This window comes from Pristiophorus japonicus, chromosome 21 (assembly GCF_044704955.1).
Source record: "Pristiophorus japonicus isolate sPriJap1 chromosome 21, sPriJap1.hap1, whole genome shotgun sequence".
In the NCBI taxonomy this organism is placed as follows: Eukaryota; Metazoa; Chordata; class Chondrichthyes; family Pristiophoridae; genus Pristiophorus; species Pristiophorus japonicus.
Window position 1 is genome coordinate 33173929 of NC_091997.1, and position 16617 is coordinate 33190545.

The window sequence follows — 16617 nt, forward strand, 5'->3', positions numbered from 1 at the left end:
ATCTTAAATTATGACTATTTTCTTCGAAGAAACGAGAAGCGCCAGAATAACTCTATTAAAGAATAGACGAAAAGATTCATCTCGTCGCATATTCCAGTCAGAGATCATTTCATTCCATTTTATTCAAGCGAGAAAAGACTAAAATGTGTCTGGGAAGATTTTTTTTTAAGTTCCCGGAAATATCTGACAACAGAGGCGACTTCTCGCTTCCCACCTCCATCAACAGTCAAGACACAGAAACAGAATTCAGGTTAAAATAAGGTTAAAAGTTTCCGTTCATTCAAATGCGGCTTCATCTAAACGAAACTTCAGCCTTATCACTCCATTGTGGTGCATGATCCCATGCAGATAGAATGATTATAGCAATAACTTTGTAGGAAGTTGATTATTTTCTTTGAAAAATATCATGAAACAGTTCCCTTTTTAGCTCAGTTTGTGGAGCGGAGACGTTAAAATCTGCGATCGTGAAGATTACTGCCGATCAGTTTTAAAATCACAGTATATTTTGTTGGGGCGCACATCATTGAAATATTTATATGATTTGGCGTCAACTGTTAAAAATTAATTTCCTGACACAATTTTGTTCTAAAAAATATGGGACAAATTGAGAAATATTTTACTGAGAATAATGAAATAAGTTAAAAAGTTTTGAATGTGTGTTTTTTACAATCTATCCATCTAATATATTATGTGAGATATGTTTAGTATATTACATAGAACATTACAACACAGAATCATGTTTCCACTTGCGGGAGAAAGCAGAACTAGGGGCCATAATTATAAGATGGTCATTAATAAAGCCAGACGTGAATTCAGGAGAAAATTCTTGACCCAGAGAATGGTTAGAATGTGGAACTCGCTATCACATGGAAAACGTTTAGGTGACTAGCAGAGATGCATTTAAGGGAAATCTAGATAAACACATGAAAGAGAAAGGAATAGAAGGATATGGTGATGGGGTGAGATGAAGAGGGGTGGGAGGGGGCTGGTGTGGAGCATAAACACCGGCACGGACCGTGGGGCCGAATGGCCTGTTTCCGGGCTGTAAATACTAATATGTAAAACAGGTCATTTGGCCCCACTGGCCTGTGCTGGTATGTTTGCTCCACACGAGCCTCTTATCTATCTTCATGTATATGCATACATATGACTATATTATATATTTATATGGGGAATCAAGGGATATGGGGATAGCGCAGGAAGGTGGAGTTGAGGTAGAAGATCAGCCATGATCTTATTAAATGGCGGAGCAGGCTCGAGGGGCCGAATGGCCTACTCTTCACCTATTTCTTATGTTCTTATATGTGCCCATTATACATGCTCAGTAAACAAATAGTTGTCTTTGTGTGTATATATATATACAATATATGAATTGAGACAGGTCTGATGACACCCTTTACAATGCAGCGTGGAACACATCCATTAATGGATTTGCTTTCATACATGGGTGGAAAGTTCATTTTATTTTATTTATCACCATCTCTTTGTGAACAGTTATTAATTCATTTTAGTTCCAGTCTCTGTCTACATTACATTTACGTAAACCAATGATGTGTCTGCATCCGTTGCAGGCGTTGTGTGTTGAGGATGTGCCGTGTCAGCTCCCTGTCTGAGGAGGGTAACCGAGTTATCATCATCCCACACTTCAGAGAATCGGGTCGCTCCCAGCGCCGTTATTTGCATACATACTTGCATAAACAAACGCACACCTCCAGGAGGAGGTCTCTCTGGGCTCTCGGCCAAAGCAACCTGTCAGCACTGGGCTGGAAAAGAAATGCGGCACATCAGTACATTGTCACTTGTTACTTCTTCCAAAACTCACTTCCAAGAAACTTAACAGAAGTGCTGATTGGCAAACAAATAGACATAGATTACCCTGGATCAAAAATTATTGATTTACCGAGATATGCACGTGTATATAAAGATAGCGGGAGAAATAGATAAACAGTTCCTTTCTAACTTTTTATATATGGAAGCCATTCTCTATAACCTCGCTAGATTCGTATATGTGTAAAAACGGATAGTGACGGGATGTTTAAATAATTAGATCGACGATTCTTACTTTATGTTATAATTTCGAGTGAGTGTATGCCTTGACTAAACACATCTCAAATAACTGACAGAACACATCAGAATTCAAAATCTCTCGGGTTGCAGCGCTGATTTGTAATAGCTTACAATGCCTAATATGTTTTCCAGGTCGTCCTCCTGGTGTGATGGGACATTGGGGGCCAGAAACGGATAAACCGAGGTCGGAGTGGCCAGGGTTGGTGTCACCTACAACATCTTAATCAACAGCACATCCCAATGTCTAGAAACCCCAATACACTCAGAATTCCACATTCCATAAATACATTCCACTAACTACATCCCATGAATGTTCGCCCGCATTCACCTATCCCGTATATATATCTCGAAATCCTATCGCTCACAATTATAACTCAGTTCCAATATTCCGCAGATTTGTTGCCAGTCTCGGATTCCATGAGGACACCCTGAATGTTATGCTCCATTGTGAAATAAAACTATGAGAACGAGGAGCTCATATTTAATCTTAAAAATACACACTCGGCATGGCCAGATATAGAACTTGTTTTGCTGCGCCTATTATTAGTTTCTGAAGCAGCTGATACATTTATTTTTAAAAAGCATTGAAAGTCTCTGTCAGTCTTGGTCACACCGCGTTAGATTGACTTAATTCACCAATGAAAGAAAGTCTTGTATTCGACATTAAGGATAGAGTCCTAATCTGTCCCATCAACATGAGCACCGCACAATAAAGACCGTTTAACAAAACAACTTCGGGATCAATTTTTAGTGAATTCTTCTTAATATAATTGTTTCCTTTCAATAAATTAAAACTCAGGCCGGTAAACTTTCAAACTCTTAAACTGAAACACCGTGATAAAACCAACACCTCGAAATATTAGCGAGTCGCTTCACTTTTTAAACCATGAACCAGACTCGCTTTAATCTATTACAGACTGACCCCAATCCCAGCTTTTCACCGGGGGAAAGGGCTGTAGGTTATGTATTGAAGGCAACGAGGAATTATAAATGTGTAAAAAATTAAATATGTATGTATATTTGCATACAAATCGAAAGCCATTCGCAGTGAAATGGGCGGTAAACGGACCCCTCTCTCCGAAGAGCTAAAATCAATGAAATATTGGAGTTGCAGGTGGCCTTACCCAGAAGTAAAGGTTGAAATATTTTATGTATAAATACACACAAACCTCGCCGCAGTTTCCCTCATCAAAGGGCATTTCAAGGCAGGACATTATAAGTCAAATTATTGCATTATATATGTATTTGTAGAAGAGAATGAACACTCTGCGGTGACTAGAAGGTGAATGAATGTTGATAGAAATACATCATAAAACGAACACGCGAACATTGAAAGAGGTGGACAAATTAGTGGGGTTAATTTCAAAATTTTTAGTCTATTCTCAACTTTTCTGATCGAACCACGAGATAGCGAGCAGTAATAATCCCAGTAGGACCTTTTAACATGTAATTTTGGTTAATACTTTGAGCACATTTGAGTTTCGTTTCTGTAATCATAACTATGGATTATGATAGGAATTACCAATATGAGTCATGAAGTATGGGAGAATGGGCGTGCCATTTCTATTATGCGAATCATATGTGAGGCGCACGACTTTTAAACATACATGCATTCAATATAATTCTTGGTGTTATATTGGGGAACTCAAAGCGGAGAGCGTTCCCTCAGGTTTGACACCGGGTACAAGTATTTCTACTGACAACCGTAAAACCATATTGGTTTTCAATTCTAACTGAAACCCCACTGCACTTTATACAGACAGGGCATTGGGTTCCCGAGGAACGCACAAGACCCAATGTCTAAAATGTTGCTCTCAGTTCTCACAGTTGCTAACAGTTTCACTTTAGGTTAGAGGTAGAATGAATTTCTGATTCCCAATAAAGTCTTGCTGTATACACCAGAGCCTGCATTCTACTATCAACTATAGATTTAAACAATACTCAGAAAGTATTATATTAGCCAGCCTTAAGAATGCGAATAATTTCAGTATGACAAGTTAGAAGTGACTCTGGTTCTGAGGCAGGAATTCTGGACGGTGATGGGGAGCGAGTTTGGCTTTAGCTCTGCACCTGGACGCTGATTTCTATTATATTCCTTTACACTATCAATATTCTGGACTTTTGACAATACGAAAGCAATCTTTCGCCCCAAATGTAACGGGAATGTGTGTATATTCGGTAAATAGGGCATCTCATGAACAGTGAGTAGTGTTAATGAGCCTCCCCGTATGATCCAGCAGACCTAGTCAGAAATTAAATCTTTACTATTTTACCATCTATTACGGGTCCAGTGAAGTTATTTCACTGCTACTATTTTTGGAGCTGGTGACCGTGTTAATTATTTAATTGTTTGAAAATCCCCATATTTTCCAACATCATGCCAATACTGTAGTCGTAACCTTAAAACATATTCAGCAGCTATATATATATGTGTGTGTGTGTATATATGTATATATATAATATGCCGGAACACCAGTTAAGGACTCAATTTTCGTTTGTTAATCTGAAAATGAACTCACGCTGACTTTCCCCTTCAAAGAAGCAGCCAGTGACAGTTCCATTTTATTTCATCTTTTTAGTCAATTTCACTTTTCTTAAGTAATCCTTCATTAAACCGTGACTATTGAATATTATAACAGAATATTGCCATGATTAGAGATCGCTAGTATATAGATCTGCATAAGCACAGACATAAATATGCAGGTAACAATTTATATATACTCTACAGATAGCTAGAATTGAAGACGACAATATTATGAATATCGTTTATTTTATCATTAAGTACACCCATATATACATAACTGTACTTATTATATCTGAATCTTTTGATGTTATCTAATGCTTAAATGAATATAAATAGCTATCTGGCTATATCATATTTCCTATCTCTACTATATTCTCTGTGCTAATGTATGCCAAAAGAACCGGCCATGTCTGTCTGTTATGCAAAGATTGGTTATTTAGATTTTGGAAAGGTATTAGATTTGTTCTATATTTATTTTTTTCTGTCCCCTTCACTGCTATTTGTTTAACCTTGGAGCACCTGAGCACTGGGCACCATTGACCAAGAACAAGCAAGAACCTCATACCTAAATTATAAGACGATTGAGACAAGTAGCGCAAGAAATAATTTTCAGTAAAGAAATCTAATAATTTATAAAACAAGCCCCCAAAAATCGTGCGATAAACATGGGAATAAACGGAATCCTATTAATGGTAAATACCGAGTGTCAAAGCACAAACACTGCATTTTGATTCCCTCAGACCTCAGGGCTGTCTTCAAGTTGTTAAAGGCTTGGCAGAGGGGTGGATCCAGTGAACTACACAATCACATAGAAGGCAGGGTTTGCATGAGCCGATGACGGTGACTTTACAGGTGCGAAACACGAGACGCAATGAATATAAATGGAGACAGCAGGAATGCAGAAAATAAATCACGGCTAATGCCGGAAAAAGCCGGTGTCAAGAGCTGATGTATAAATGTTTAATGTAGGTGTATATTCAAGAATAAAGCTTGCGACAAACTCGACGCACTGGCTTCAGGTTTCCGCCTTAGAACACATATCCAAAACTTTCAACGCATGATGTAAAATATAAACCTTAAACATTGAATAAAACACACCATTTTTGCATGGTTTCAACCCCTGGTGCAGGACCGACAGCCAGAAAAATGTCTATATTGTGTGTCAAATCACACACATCCCAAAAATATCATCATCAGGGAAATAATAATGGAACTTTTAAAAATCGAAGTATCTGAGGGTGTTCTGTGTCTGTGACGGGCCCGCCTCTGGTTCCAAATCTATTCTCTGCATATTGCTCCTCTCTATCGGAGCGAAAATACAATCCAACCCTTTTCAGAGGAGCTGGGTTGAAAGGTTATCATTGTGCAAATGCCTGGACTCAGTAAAACTTGTTTGAAGAAAAACAGATGTGATTCGCCGCATATTTGAAGGCTCTGCACTCTGTGCGTCTGCACATACTATTAAAACCACACCAGGTACTTGTTCAAGGGCAGAGTTGAAAACCAACCCGCGATTAAGTCAACTCACTTTATTGGATTTTATCAGCAAGACAGAAATCCAGAGCCAACCAAAAAAAATAAAGCTTTTGTTCGACAATTGATGATTCTTGATAATGAGCCCAAAAGTATATTTGCTCGGTGTAATCTAATTCTTGATTACCATTTAGGTTTCTGAGAAATTAATGTCGCGACCTTTCTTAAGTAATGGGACAGATATTTATGACAATATCATGTAATCCGTTATAATATATATGGTGCTTAGAATTTCCCAGTCATATACAGCAAATGATTTCCTGGTAATACTGCACTAATGATGTCACCGAAGAGGTTAATTACCGAATAAAGAATGTGAAACCCATATTGTGGGGTTTAATCTGCCACCGATTACCAGGCAATGACATGCGCCGGTTGAATCATTGAGGGTTAGAAGTCCACAACTTTAGGGGAGATTCTGTATTTGAGACATGAGTCTAACTGAGCAAGGATGTCCAAGCCTTTGTCCAACCTTGGTGTCATATTTGACCCATATATTCCAGCCACATATCCGTAGCATAACTAAAACCGCCTATTTCCATCTCCGCAACATCACCTGTCTCTGCCCCTGCCTCAGCTCATCAGCTGCTGAAGCCCTCATCCATGCCTTTGTTACATCTAGACTTGAGTACTCCACGCAGTCCTAGCCAGCCTCCCACATTCTACCCTACATAAACTTGAGGTCATCCAAAACTCTGCAGTCCTTGTCTTAACTCACACCAAGTCCTGCTCACCCATTACCCGTAGTTTCTTCTTATCTGGCTCCTTGTCAAATTTATTGTTTTGTCTTATAACACTCATGTGAAGCACCTTGGGCTGTTTTACTATGTTAAAGGTGCTATGTAAATACAAGTTGTTGTTGCTGTATTGGTGGGCCATACAGTTACATACTATGAAGCCTCTAGGGCCACATATTAAGGCCAGCATTTATTGCCCGTCCCTTCTTGACCTCAGAAGGTTGTCATGAGCTGCCTTCTTGAACCACTGCAGCAGCGGCTTAATATAATATGAGGGAAAGAAAGAAAGACTTGGATTTCTATAGCACCTTTCATGACCATCAGACCAAAGCGCTTTATAGACAATGAAGTACTTGTTGTAATGTAGGAAATGCAGCAGACAATCTGCACACAGCAAGCTCCCAAGAACAGCAATGTGATCATGACCAGATAATCTGTTCTTGTTATGTTGATTGAGGAATAAATATTGGCCAGGACACGAGAAGAACACCCCTGCTCTTCTTCGAAATAGTGCCAAGGGATCTTTTATGTCCACTTGAGAGAGCAGACGGGTCCTCTGTTTAATGTCTCATCTGAAAGACGGCACCTCCAACAGTGCACTGGGAGTGTCAGCCTAGATTTATGTGCTCAAGTCCCTGGAATGGGACTTGAACCCACAACCTTCTGATGCCAAGGCGAGAGTGTTACCACTGAGCTACGGCTGGCATGGTGAGGTTGGTGAAGCCACTTCAGAGGGCAGCAAGAGCCAACCAGATTGGTGTGGGTCTGGAGTCACAAGTAGGCCAGACCTGGTAATAACAGCAAGTTTGATTTGCTAACAGGCACTAATGAACCAGTTGAATTTTGAGGACAATCAAATAGCTTCATAGTCACTATTACTGATAGCAGCATTTTAGTTCCAGATTTTTTTTTAAAAGACTGAATTACAAATTCTCAAACTGCCATGTTGGGAGTTAAACCTGGGCTCAGATATGTTCTGATTTACATAGAATTACATAGAGTTCATAACACAGAAATAGGCCATTTAACCCTATGGTCTGTGCCGGTATTTATACACCTCATGAACATCCTTCCAACCTACCTCATCTCACCCTATCAGCACATCCTTTTATTCCCTCATATACTTACCCAGCTTCCCCTTAAATGTATCTATGTTATTTGCCTCAACTATGTCATGTGGCAGTGAGTTCCACATTCTCATCACTCCTTGAGTAAAGACGTTTTTCCTGAATTCCATATTGGATTTATTGGTGACTATCTTATATTTATACCCTGGTTTTGGTCTCCCCCACAAGTGGAAACATCTTCTCCCTGTCTACCCTATTGAACCTCTTCATTATTTCTCAATGAGACTGGCTTTATGATCTGCCTTTTCCAAACCTCTAGCCAAAAGAAATAAATGCAAATTGGATTTTGGCCTTGTGGGCTTCAGGAGCCGGATGGCCAGGGCTTAGGGACCACATGTGGCTCTAGGGTTAAAGGTTGGACACTCCTGCCATCGACTGCGCGTTCCCACTTTTGGCTTCTCAACCAAGCACTGAGATCAAGAGGGTGAATTACACTGTACACTACCAGCAGACTGAAATCTCCTTCTCTGCTATGCTAATAGTGGCTTTAACTCTATTATTTTAGATGGATTAATGTCTTTGATACAATAGCAGACCGAGAAATTATGTATGAAGACATTAACATGTCTGTACACTTATATTGCGCAGCACGATTTCGTTCCACTGGTGGCTAAACCTGTGATCCATCCAGTACTAGAAAGAAAAAACTTGCATTTATAAAACACCTTTCACGACCTCAGGATGGCAACAGTGTTTTACAGCCAATTAACTACTTTTGAAATGTAGGAAATGTGTCAGAAAAAATGCGCGCAGCAAGCTCCAACAATTGGCAATGAGATAAATGACAGGATCATTTGTTTTACATGTGGGTTGAGGGATAAATATTAGCCAGAGCAGTGGGGAAAGCTCCCTGTCCTTCTTCAAATAGTGCCATGGGATCTTTTACGTCCACCTGAGAGAGCAGACAGGGCCTCAGTTTAACGTCTTATCCAAAAGACGGCACCTCCGACAGTGCAGCACTGAAGAATCAGCCTTGGTTATGGCTCAAGTCTCAGGAATGTGATCTGAACCCACAACCTTCTGAATGCTACCCACTGAGGCATGGTTCTATTTCAAAGAAGAGCAGGGGAGTTCTCTCCGGTCTTCTGGTCAATATTTATCCCTCAACCAACATCACTAAAACAGATGACCTCGTCATTATCACGTTGCTGTTTGTGGGAGCTTGCTGTGCACAAAATTGGCTGCCGCCTTTTCTATATTACAATAGTGACTGCACTTCAAAAATACTTCATTGGCTGTAAAGCGCTCTGGGACATCCTGAGGCTGTGAAAGGTGCTATATAAATGCAAGTTCTTCCCTTCTTTTACAGGACGAGTACAATAAATTTGACAGCATTCCATTGTACATCTGTTTAAACTTACGTGCAAGGAGTTCTGCTTTGCTTGACTGCAGAGCAGTGCTAGCTGTAGTAAGCAGGGTTGCCTATGGCCATTGCTGCAAAAGCCAATATTGGCATCAAAGCGCTACCTGCAGTATAAAGACAACAATTAATGACATAAATCAGGAACATTACTTTTAAACCAGTAATAACGGTGACAGGTCTGGGCATAACACTTACAGAGATTTAAAGAAACTATAATTAAACCATGTAAATGTGACACCCACTATGAATATACGTGTAATCAGATGATTCTTATCACTAACATAGTGATCTAATACTCTGTCAATGTAATTGCACTGCAGTACTGGGACTTTCTGTAAAATGATAGGAAGTTAACAACTTTAGAAACATAGGCAGTACATATTATTGAAAATCTCAAATGAGTTAATGACAGTAACTTAATTCTAAAGTTCAAGTGAATCCATTATCCTATGTATCAATATATCTAAATATATACATCTATAATCCAAACCTATATATTAGATTTCAGCCTGTTACTCCTGTTATTCTATTCATAAACCACCTGAACCCCTCAATTAGATTCAATTTTGTCACTCAATTCTGAGTATTAGCAGGATCTGCTGATAATTTGAGCTGGGATAGGGTGGGTGCAGACTTATGTGGAACAGAAACACTGGCACAGACCAGTTGGACTGAGTGGCCTATTTGTGTTGCTGTAAAGTCTATGTAATTCTGTATATGCAAAATCTCTCATGGCATGGCGGAGGAGATTCACATGTCGGAGATTGGAGAGCTCTGTATATATAAATATATATATATATATATCTTTATCCCATTGTGAATAGTTTGCATTGTGTACTGATATTCAAACAGTTTTAACTCGCTTCCTGGGGTCAGAAAGAAAGAGATGCATTTATATAGCACCTTTCACAACCACCAAACACCCCAAAGCACTTTACAGACAATGAAGTACTTTTTGAAGTGTAGTCACTGTTGTAATATAGGAAACACGGCAGCCAATATGCGTATAGCAAGCTCCCACAAACAGCAATATGATAATGATAAGATAATCTGTTTTGGTGATGTCGATTGAGGGATAAATATTGATAAGGACTCCGGGGATAACTTCTTCTTCTTCTTCGAAATAATGCCATGGAAATTTTTATGTCCACCTGAGAGAGCAGACGAGGCCTCGGTTTAACGTCTCATGCGAAAAACGGCACCTCTGACAGTGCAGCACTCCCTTAGCACTGCATCAGGAGTGTCAGCCTAGATTTTTCTGTTCAAGCCTCTGGAGTGGGGCGAAGGCTGTTCAATGGAGCTGGATTCTAAAAATCCCTGCTCTTCTTTGAAATAGTCCCATGGGATCATTTACATCCACCTGCGAGGGCAGGCATTGGTTTAATGTCTCTTCTGAAAGACAGCACCTCCGACAATGCAGCACTCCCTCAGCCTAGATTTCTGTGCTCAAGATTCTGGAGTGGGAAATGAACCTACAACCTTCTGAGGCGAGGGTGCGACCCACTGAGCCACAGCTGACGTAATGCAGGGAGAGATTTTGTAGAATTTTTCCTTTCCAGAAGTTTTATTACACATTCAATTATACAAATGTGCTTCAAATAGAAGTAGGTTGTTCTTATCGTCTATAACTTACTGTGTGCGATATTTGATACAAACATTTATCGTGTTCATACGACCTTTCTTTGCGACTATGTTAACACTATTAAACAAGTTAATGGCTCTATGAAAATAATAGAAAAAATAATGGCACATAAATATCCTATGCATTTGTACACTAATACCAGATGAATTTCCAGGTTAATATTCTTAGGTGTGTGTGGCTGCCAGGATATCAAGGACTATGTCCAGTGGTTCAGGTGGATATAAAAGCTCTCATGACGCCATTCAAGGAAAAGCAACAATTTCTGGTGTAAACAAAAAGAAAATGGAAACTGCAGATGCTGGAAATCAAAACAATATGTGCTGTAAACACTCCGATGGTCAGGCAGCATCCAAGGGTAGAACAGGTAAGTTAATAATTCAGGTGTAGACAATAACAGTGACAACAATGCATTATATAGCGCTGTTAACATAGTAAAATGTTCTAAGATGCTTCGCAGGAATGATTATCAAACATAATTTGACACAGAGCCATTTAAGGAAAATTAGGACAGGTAACCAAAAACTTAGTCAAAGAGGTAGGTTTTAAGGAGTGTCTTAAAGGAGGAGAGAGAGGCGGAGAGGTTTAGGGAGAGAATTCCAGAGCTTAGGACCCCAGGCAGCTGATGGTGAAGGGAAATTGGGGATGTCAAGAAGCCAGAATTGGAGGAGCGCAGAGATCTCGGAAGGGTGAGGCCATGGAGGGATTTGAAAACAAACATGAGAATTTTTAAATTGAGTCATTGTTGGACCAGGAGCAAACATAGATCAGTGAGCACACGGAGTGATGGGTGAACGGGACTTGGTTCGAGTTAGGACAAAGGCCGCAGAGTTTTGGATGAGCTCAAGTTTACGGAGGTTGCAAGGTGGGAGGCCAACCAGAAGAGCATTGGAATAGTTAAGTCTAGAGGTAGCAAAGGCGTGGATGAGTTTTGCAGCAGCAGATGAGCTAAGGCAAGTGTGGAGATGGGCAATGTTACGGAGGTGGAAGTAGGTGTTCTTGGTGTCGGAGAGGATATGTGGTCGGTAGCTCCGCTCAGAGTTAAATAAGGCACCAAGGTTGTGAACGGTGTGGTTCAGCCTCAGACAGTGGCCAAGAAGAGGAATGGAGTCGATGGTGAGGGAACGAAGTTTGTGGTGGGGATCGAAGACAATGGCTTCGAGCTTCCCAATATTTAATTAGGCCCTGAGCTCTGTTGAAGGTTCTACACATGAAATGTTAACTTACTTGTTCTCACACAGATCCTGACAGTTATCCCATTTCTGGCCAATATTCCTCCCTCAATAACACCAGAAACATTAACTGGTCATTCATCTTAGTGCTCTTTCTGGGGGTTTGCTGTGTGCAAATTGGCTGTCGTGTTTGCATGCACAGCCGAGAATGACTGCACTTCAAAAGGAATTAATTGCTTGTGAAGCACTTTGAGACTGATAAGGTGCTATACAGATGCAATTTCTATCTTTAGCCTGTGATTAGCTGGAGTTATATGTCCCAATATGTTAGTTGATGTCAGGCTTGTATATGTCATAAACAATTACCTATTACTCCCTTTTACGCAACCAATTGTTTGAAATTCAGATTATATTGAATGGAATTTACACTAATCAACTCGGCACTGTTTATAGTTCACATTTTCTTTGAACTAGTGCATGTATTGGACAGGGATCAGATTGCAAGTCTGACAGCATATGCTAGCATTTTCCTTTAGGAAGATAAATGGCAGGCATTAGAATCAGGCCATTGTATCTGGGCTCGAATCTCCATGCTGTATAGTCTGAAAACCAGCAAATGGATTTCAGTGTCTTTTTTTTTCCATTGAAACTTTTTTATTTGCCAGTTTTGTTCTCTCCTGTCTTAAGGTGCGGGATTATGGCTCTACAGCACCATGCGCCCTCCACTAACTTACCCAAGTGACTATTCTTCATGTGGAAGCCTCGGCAATGAGTACCAGCAGGCTGTTTGACAGCAGAAGGTAAAAGAACATAAGAACATAAGAAATAGGAGCAGAAGTAGGCCATTCAGCCCCTTGAGCCTGCTCCGCAATTTAATGAGATCACGGCTGATCTTCGACCTCAACTCCACTTTCCTGCACTATCCCCATATCCCTTGATTCCCTTAATATTCAAATTTCTAGCGATCTCTGTCTTGAATATACTCAAAGACTGAGCATCTACAGCACTCTGGGGCAGAGAATTCCAAAGATTCACCAACCTCTGAGTGAAGACATTTCTCCTCATCTCAGTCCTAAATGGCCGACCCGTTATTCACTGCCAAGTCCTAGCCAACATCACCCGAACTCAAGAAAGAGTGAAAGAAAGGGGAAAAAAAAGAAAGAAAAAAAGAAAGAAAGGAAGAAAAGAAAGTTTTGGATTTATATAGTGCCTTTCACGACCACCGGATATCTCAAAGTGCTTTACTGCCAATGAAGTACTTTTTTTGGAGCGTAGTCACAGTTTCAATGTGGCAGCCAATTTGTGCACAGCAAGCTCCCACAAACAACAATGTGATAATGACCAGATAATCTGTTTTTGTTATGTTGATTGAGGGATAAATATTGGCCGGGACACCGGGGATAACTTCCCTGCTCTTCTTCAAAATAGTGCCATGGGATCTTTTAAATCCACTTGAGAGAGCAGACAGGACCTCGGTTTAACGTCTCATCCAAATGACGGCACTTCCGACAGTGCCATGCTCTCTCAGCACTGCACTGGGAGTGTCAGCCTAGATTTTTGTGCTCAAGTCCCTGGAGTGGGACTTAAACCCACAACCTTCTGACACAGAGGCGAGAGTGCTACCCACTGAGCCACGGCTGACACAGCTCGAAAGAAAGAAAGAATGAATTTGCATTAATACCTTTCATGACCACGGGCCATGCCAGAACGCTTTACAGCCAATGAAATACTTGTTGAAGTCTAGTCACTGTTGTAATGTAGCCTCACACTGCTTCCTAAAGTCATGCTTGAGTTACACAATATACTATATGGTTTGTGTGAACATGAAACCAAAACTGCATTGCGGTTATGCAAACCAGTTAATTTCACTGCTATGTCATAGGCCAGTATACAAGTGACAAGCGGACACATGCTTTTTTAAAAATCTAATCTGGAACCAGAGCAAGAAATCTACACCAAGCACTCATTTAAATTTCAAAGTGCATGCAAACTAATGTTCTTTGAAAGAACACTCTTACTTTTCTATTTCCTTCGAAATAGTCGAAACAAGAATTTGTAATTTTAGATTTGTTTATGTATGGTCTGCTGCTCTGACTGACGTTGGTGTAAAACCACCTGTGACTAAGAACCATATTTTTTGCCTTAGGGGGTGAAGAAAAAGTATTTGTTTTCTAAGCTATGTACAACACTAGTGCCAGCACTGTAAATGAGGAGAGGCTGCTGCCTCTGGGTGAAGCTAAAGCACCTCAAGATATTGGCCGTGATTTTATCTCATCCGGGCAGGTTTCAAGTGAGTGGGCAGTGAAGGGATTTGGAAAACGCATCTGCTGCTCCAGAAATCAGGCCGGAGCTATTTTAAGAGTATAATGACTCGTCTTGAAGGAGACAGATTCTAAAACCTATCACGCCTAGGGAACTGCAGTAGAGTGTCAGCCAAGATTGCATGCACAAGTCTTAGAGTGCTGTTAAATCCATAACCTTCTCACTCAGACGAGAGCGCTACCAACTTGACTATTAAAAGAAGCATAAGGAAAATACTGTGGATGCTGGAATCTGAAATAAAAACAGAAAATGCTGGAAATCTCAACGGGTCAGGCGGCATCTGTGGAGAGAAACAGAGTTAACGTTTCAGGCCAATAACCCTTCGTCAGAACTGGCGAAAATTTGAAATTAACAGATTCTCAAGGAGCAAGGAGGGGGAGGGGAGGAAAGAACAAAAGGGAAGGTCTGTGACAGAGTGGAAGACAGGAGAGATTTGAGAGACAAAAGGGATGATGGGCCAACTTGAGATGGTAATGGCCAGAGTTACAAAAAGATGAGTCTAGATACGGTGTGAATGGTGGAATAATTACCGGCTGCCATGGGAAACAGAGACAGAAAAATATACATAAGATCGGGGAGGGGGGGGGGGTTGGATTTTTTTTTAAAGGAAGAAAGGGAGAAAAATATGGGCATGGATTATGGTCTGAAATTGTTGACCTCAATGTTGAGTCCAGAAGGCTGTAAAGTGTCCAAGTGAAAGATGAGGTGCTGTTCCTCGAACTTGTGTTGAATTTCATTGGAACAGTGTAGGAGGCCGAGGACAGAGAGGTCAGAGTGGGAGTAGAGTGGAGAATTAAAGTGACAGAATATTTATTTCATTGAATAAATGTAACAGAGCAGGTTTCTTGCCTTATTTTTGGCCTGCAGTTTTCTAACCGTCTCAGACTCCGCTTGGGGTTCAGCCCCACTGATACCAGTTGCTTTCCAGTGCTTTGCACATCTGGCCATTCTCTGTGCATGAAGCCGATAAAGACACCTGGCAGAAATTCAACCACATGCAGCATCACAGTCGAACCAAGTCCTGCCCTCAACTGACACACTTTTCGTGGGAGTCACAAAATATTGATCTGGGGTAGGAGCTGATTTTTCCTCGCAGCACCGAGGATAATAAAAGTGACGGAATGTCCAGCCTGCCTGAGATCAGATTAATCAACACAGACTGGGGATCAGACTTGGGACCTTGGTTATCTACATGATTCTATGCTGGAAGACGGATTTAATCACAGAACTGTGTACCAATCGTTTAATCTTTGCAGTACTAAGTTTCCACTACTGCACGAACAGATGCACATCTGTTTTCTGATCCACACCATCTCAAAAGCTCACAGTAACTCACCACCTCAGGACTTCGAACTATTCTCTCAGTTACTCTATTAGGCTAAACACATCAGACAGAATGTGAGAACTGATATCATCTAGAGTTATTTTGGGGGGGTGCGGCGGCGGGGGGGGGGGGGGTAATTTTGCCTTTGAGTGATAGTGTAAAATGGGTGATAATGATTCAGCTGCCTGTTATGCATAGGAAGATAGGAACAGGAGGAGGCCATTGAGCCCCTCGAGCCTGTTCTGCCATTCAATGAGATCATGGCTGATCTGCGACCTAACTCCATCTACCTGCCTTTGCCCCATATCCCTTAATATCTTTGGTTAACATAAAGCTATCAATCTCAGATTTAAAAGTAACAATTGGCCCAGCATCAATTGCTGTTTGCGGAAGAGAGTTCCAAACTTCTACCACCCTTTGTGTGTAGAGTGTTTCCTGATTTCACTCCTGAAAGGTCTGGCTCTAATTGTTACACGATGCCCTAGTCCTAGACGCCCCAAACAGCAGGAATAGTTTCTCTCTATTGACTCTATCTGTTCCCCTTAATATCGTGAGAACTTTGATCAGATCGTCCCTTAACCTTCTAAATTCTAGGGCATGCAACCCTAATCTCTCCTCGTAATTTCTGATCTACGTGAGTTTAAACATTGATGCAAAATTGGGTTTTCTGTGAGATCCAATGGGCGTAACTTGGCATGATAATGTAAACGGGCGATACATTGCTCCTGATTTTATTTTCTATTCGAGTTAACGGAAGTGAAAATAGGAAGAGATTGTGTAGCGGGTGGCTGAATCGATATCGTCCGTTT

At 40.7% G+C, this 16617-nt stretch overlaps 1 long non-coding RNA gene across 1 annotated transcript in view; it reads right to left on the reverse strand.

Moving 5' to 3' along the window:
• Window positions 1–1199: 1199 nt before the first annotated feature.
• LOC139233916 (uncharacterized) overlaps window positions 1200–16617 on the reverse strand; it is a 32950-nt gene continuing 17532 nt past the window's right edge. The window contains exons 2-3 of the long non-coding RNA XR_011588238.1: window positions 9350–9455; window positions 1200–1763 (exon numbers count right to left, since the gene is read on the reverse strand). This is a non-coding gene — a long non-coding RNA (uncharacterized lncRNA). The remainder of the gene's footprint in view (window positions 1764–9349; window positions 9456–16617) is intronic.